The sequence below is a fragment of the Capsicum annuum genome, chromosome 12 (genome assembly GCF_002878395.1).
Source record: "Capsicum annuum cultivar UCD-10X-F1 chromosome 12, UCD10Xv1.1, whole genome shotgun sequence".
NCBI classification, from domain to species: Eukaryota; Viridiplantae; Streptophyta; class Magnoliopsida; order Solanales; family Solanaceae; genus Capsicum; species Capsicum annuum.
The window spans coordinates 68578821-68584877 of NC_061122.1; positions in this window are offsets into that span (position 1 = coordinate 68578821).

The following is a 6057-nucleotide window of genomic DNA, read 5'->3' on the forward strand; positions in this document are numbered from 1 at the left end:
TAATAATTAATAAAAAATGATATAATAGAAAGTAAAATTACAACTGAAGCAACTGAAATAAACATGTCATAAATGTCTATTTTTATTTTTTAAATTAAATATTATTATTTTTAATATATAAATGACTTATAATAATTAATAGGGGCAATATAATAAAATCACGATTGAAGCAATTGAAGCAGGCATATCAGAATTTTCTCTTTTATATATTAGGATAAAAAAATTAAATTAGGTGAAATTGTAGTAACAAATAAGAAAGAAAGTAAATTATATGTTTGATATGAAATTAAATAAAGAATAAAATTTATTTAATTGTATCAATAATTAATTTTTACAATAAATTATCATCTTACTAATCAATTTACTTAAATATAATATATTTGAAACAATTTTATATAATAAAAAGATAAATAAAAATAAAAAATAAATGGAAGATAGAGGGCCCACATGTGTGGAAATATATGCAAGGTCACATGTGATAGCATTATTGTAAATTCTTTACTTGGCATTGTTGGCAATTAAAGAGAAAGAAATGGGCTTTTATTAAAACTTTTGATGAGATTCAAAAAACAAAGAACAAAAAATTATCAATTTGAGCTTAGAACTTATTTTAAAGACCTTAATACCCTCAATATTGAATTTAAAGACAAAAAACTGACATGTTGAAACCTTCACTTCTAATATACTAAGTGGCTTAGCCGTGCTACGTACGGGCCCAATGTTGATATTTAAAAATTCGATGACATGTGTAATTTTGGCATTTAATTAAAACCTTCATTTATTTAGTTGATAATTTAAGTTGTTAATAAGACACCATAAGATTTCGAGAGTCAATCAAATATTTTATATTTTAAAAATTTTTTAGTTGTTGATTATTGTGATTAATATATTTTTACGTATTTTTTTTGAAATATATAACAAATTAATTATTATTTTTTTAGATATTTTAAGTTGTTAACTATGACAATTTATAGTACTTTTTATGTAATTTATAAATAATAATTTTTTTAATATATAGCAAATTAATTATTTTTTAGATATTTTAAGTTGTTAGCTATTGTAATTTATAATACCTTTTTGACATTGTAATTTACTATTTTAAGTTATTAGCTAATTTATAATACTTCCCCGTTCAAATTTTTGTGGCATTGATAGTCAGTTATATTTTAAAAATAATTTAAGTTTTAAATTATTATAATTTATAATAATTTTTCTTCTATTCCAAATTAAGCGATGTTGATATAATTTTAATGTCAGCCAAATACCACGATTGAAGTAGCAAAGTAGGCATGTTTTAAATGACTCATAATAACTAATTAGAAGTGATGCTATGAAAATACTTATGAAAAAAGTCTAAGTAGACCTCATAGAAAATGTCAAATAAATTCAAAACATCATGAGGTAATTTATTATTTTACATCTATTTTATCTTTTTTATTAAATACTATTAATTTTTAATATTTAGATGACTCATAAGAATAAATTATGGGTGATATATTAAAATTACGGTTGAAGCAGCTAGAGCAGATATGTCATAAATGTCTATTTTTTAAAATATTATTATTATTTTAATAATTAAATGTTATATAATAATTAATTAGGAATGATATAATAAAATCACGGAGCAAGCAGGTAATTGACAAGCAGGAATGTCGACGGAGTGGAGACTGTTTGAGCAGCTCTACCCCTACTTATTATAATTACTAGTTACGAGTGGCCCGTGTAATTCACGGGCCCAATATTTATAGTAAATTAATATTATAATAATAATTAAATTATAAGATTTATTTATTTATTCATTTTAAAAAAAATATTTTTATTTTTTAAAAGAAAATAATTACTCAAGTCTCAATTTAAGCGACACAATGCTTAAATGATCATAATAATTAATTAGAATTAACATAGTAAAATCACGATTGAAACAGCAAAGCAGACATATATTAAATGACTTATAATAACTAATTAGAAGTGATAAGATTTATTTATTTATTCATTTCAAAAAGAAATAATAGACTCATATATAGGCAAGCTACAACTCATACTCAATGGGCTACTAGCCATACAATTATCATTCACATGCACGAAAGTGTAAGTTATTTTGCCTTGAAGTCCTTGAGTAGATTCTTCTTTGTCATGGTGTGAAGGTCCTCCACAAGCTTGGGAAGCAACTACCTTTCGGCATTGTTCGCCTTCGCTTGTCATGTTGGTACCTACACAAATGTCCTTAGAAATAGAAGGAAAACCAATATTAGCATGGTTTGGTGGTAATCCCCTCACTTCGCTCCACACAACCTCTCATTTTTCCACTCTCGGATTACCACCTTACACTCCCTTACTCCTCTCAATCTTTTATCTCTCATAATAATTCGGATTGGAGTAGGTAGGCATTTCTCTTCGTGGCTTGGGCAGCAAGTAAGTCATGAGGCGATTCCCCCGTTGGTCTCTTACAATATTTGGCTAATTTTGCACGTTTGGAACTCTATGTTGTACAAACCAATCGGCACCTAAGCATACATGGCCATATGTCAATGGAAGAATATCGCACCACACCTCCTCATGGTATTCAAATTGGGAGAAGACAACCTAGACCCTCTCGGTAATCTTAAATCCGTCCAAGAAGTATGGAATAAATAAAGGCTCACACAACAACCCCAAGTAGTCAACCATGGATGGAACGATGTAGTTACTATAGTACCTATCATTTAATACAACGAGGCAGCCCGGTATCCCACGGATGATCACCTTTCCAGAGTGTATACTCCTTCTCAGATCAGCATTATAAAGCACACGAGTACCCCTCGGTTTTGGAGATGCATACCCTATTCTTCTCGTTGGACAACCTTCACTAAAGCTAGTATAACCATTCACACTATATTGATCTTGATAAGAAGTACTACGAGGCGGAGAATATGAATCTTCACACTCCTCACGTGTACTCTCATCATAGCTCTCATAAGCTTTGTGAACGAAAGGGTTCTACCTAATACCAAATCTAGGTTCGGAGTGAGAATTGTAAGATTCCTCACATGCCCCAACATCATCATAAGATCCATCATGTGGTCCTACATCATCTCCAAGTTCCCCATAAGTACTAGGCACTTCATTCACCTCATTTTCTTCCTCAAAATCGTAACTCTCAAATCTGCCCAAGTTTTGATCATGGCTATTTTCATAGCCTCTGTGATCTCCCTCAACTTCATAGCCATAAAACCCTTCACTACAATCATAGTCTCCCATGTTGTAGTCACAATAATCCTCGGCTATCGAAGACATGTTCCCCTTATATGGCCTTCGTACCTACATAATGAACAAACAAGATTAGTAGTAAAAGCTCCTTACCAACACTCGTATACACCCACTTTTGTGATTCTCACAATTGGAGCGGCGAATATTAAAAGTTGTTTATACTCCGGTAGTCAATAGGATGCCAATTCTACTCGGCGGCTGGAATGGATTCTTGTTTGATCGACTCAAGAAATGATGTTCGAACTTGGACCAACGAAAATACTACAGCTTATAAAAGAGAAAGGCACACAATACAACGCTTAATACGAAAGAAAACGTACTCAAAAACTAATCTACAATCTAGTAAGTATTTACTAGTTGGCTAATTAGTATGAGAACCAACAAAATGGAAACCAATTGAATAAAAAAAAGTGAAACTAGGAATTCCAACGTTCTTGAGCTATTGATGATGTAGCACTCGACTATTGGTCGATGGACAAAAATATTGTTGAAGTTGAAAAATTTTGTTCCACAATTTTGGTTATTCAAATTTCACAAAGATATGGGGAATTTCGGTTTGGGTAGGTTAACAAATAAGATTTTAAGTCCTTTTTTTCAAAAAAAAGAATTCAAACCTTGGCCAACTTTTACCTTTTTGGCAAGACAACCTTTTAAAGGTCTTGTCCCCCTTTCCTCTTTTGGCTTTTCTAGAAAAATAAACTTACTCCCTTTTGGTATAAAGACTTTTGGGAGGTCTTTTTGTTCTTTTTCCTCTTTGGTAATGTCTTGAAAGTTATTTCAAGACTAACAAGAACCCACACTCTCTTCCCTTTGAATTTGGATCAAACAACAACCTTTTACAAGACTTCTTCAACACAATACAAGAACTTCAACAACAACAACAACAACAAAACCATCCACTCTTCCCATAATAACTTGTAATTTTTTTTTATCTCAAGAACTTGGGTTAGACTCAAGTAGTGTTAGAGAGAAAGAAAATCAACACAAGAAACAACAAAGATATCAAAACAACACCTAAATCTAGACACAAATTTGCCAAACAACAACACTTCGGCTAAGAAACTAAACCCATAGAATAACTTCTTTTTGTGAGATTTTCGACCTTGGGCACCTCTTCTAATGTTAGTAAACAAAGATATAACACTAGAACACACAAAACACACAAAAATCACAAGAAAAATAGGCTTCAAATTTCGGCCTAAACACAAAAATATGGACATATTACTATTTTTGAGTTTTTTTCAGCTTTTCAACGGTTTTTTTTAATTTTTGAGTGAACAAACCCAAGATTGATCTCATGGGAACGAAATCAATGATGACTTTGATACCAAATGATACAAATCAGTCCACCAAGATGCCAAAACATTCCAGAAGACGTGAGAAAAACAAACAACACAAAAAGATACAAGATGACAAACACAAAAACACATGGATTTGCAAAATAATGAAAGGATAGATAGTGAGACCAAGATTATTACAAGATTAAGAACCAAGTATATTTCAACATTAACCCCTAATGAATGTAATAATCAAAACCACACTCTTACGGTGACCGCCAAGGTAATCGACTCACCTCAAGATCCACCGTTTTCAAGCAAAGAACAATATTGGCTTTTCCAATTCCTATACTAAGGATGACTTTTCCAAGTTCTAACTAAGACTATACTAAGGTGGTCTACTCTCAAGAGAGAGGATTTCAAGTGTTTCAATCTTTCATCTTTCATAAACTAACTAGCAAATGAACTAATAGAACCTATTTATAGTCTAACTTATTACATAACAAAATGATCATAATACCTTTAATGAAAAGGGGTAGTCATGGAGTGTTACTTGGACAAGACTAAGTGAACAAAATACCCTTAATGAAGGCCCAAAACCGTGAGTCCTCAATTTTCAATGCTCCAAGCAATCTTTCACACATGAGATTGCTCTTTGGTGTACTTAAATCGGCCCCTCAATGTAGGATCCTGCGTCCTCAATGCGACCAAAGCTTGATGCCCCACATACTGACTTTGAATGATGTCATCGAAAGCTAAGGCAGCCATTTGACTCATATCAAGTGACATAGTAAAATCACAATTGCAACAGTGAAGCAGGCATGTCTTAGATGACTTATAATAACTAAATAGAAGCGATATAACAAATTACCACACAAAAATACTTGTCAAAAAAAATTAAATGGGCCTCATATAAAACGTCAGTAAATTTAACATTAAATATTATTAATTTTTTAATACTTTGATGACTTCATAATAATTTTTTTATATTAATTTTTTAGTAGTTAGATGACTTATAATAATTAACTATAGATGATATAGTCAAATTACGGGTGAAGCAGCTGAAGCAGACATGCCATAAATATCTATTTTACTTTTTTTTATTAAATATAATTAATTTTTTAATACATAAATAATTTATCATAATTAATTAGAGATGATATAATTAAATTACAAAGGAAGCAGCTGACGAAGCAGGCATGTTGACGGAAAGGTGCCTGTTTTTTCTCCCCATTCCCTTTTATTAGTAAGTATAATTAATTTTTTAATATATAAATATTTATAATAATTAATTAGAGATGATATAATAAAATTACAAAAGAAACAGCTGATGAAGCAGTGAGGAGAAGCAGGCATGTTGACGGAGAGTTGCCTGCTTTTTCTCCCATTCCCTCTTATTTTAATAATTAATTAAAGATGATATAATAAAATTACAGAGGATAACTGATGAAGCAGGGAGGAGAAGCAGACATATTAACGAAGAACTACCTGCTTTTTCTCTCTATTCCCTTTTATTAATAAGTATAATTAATTT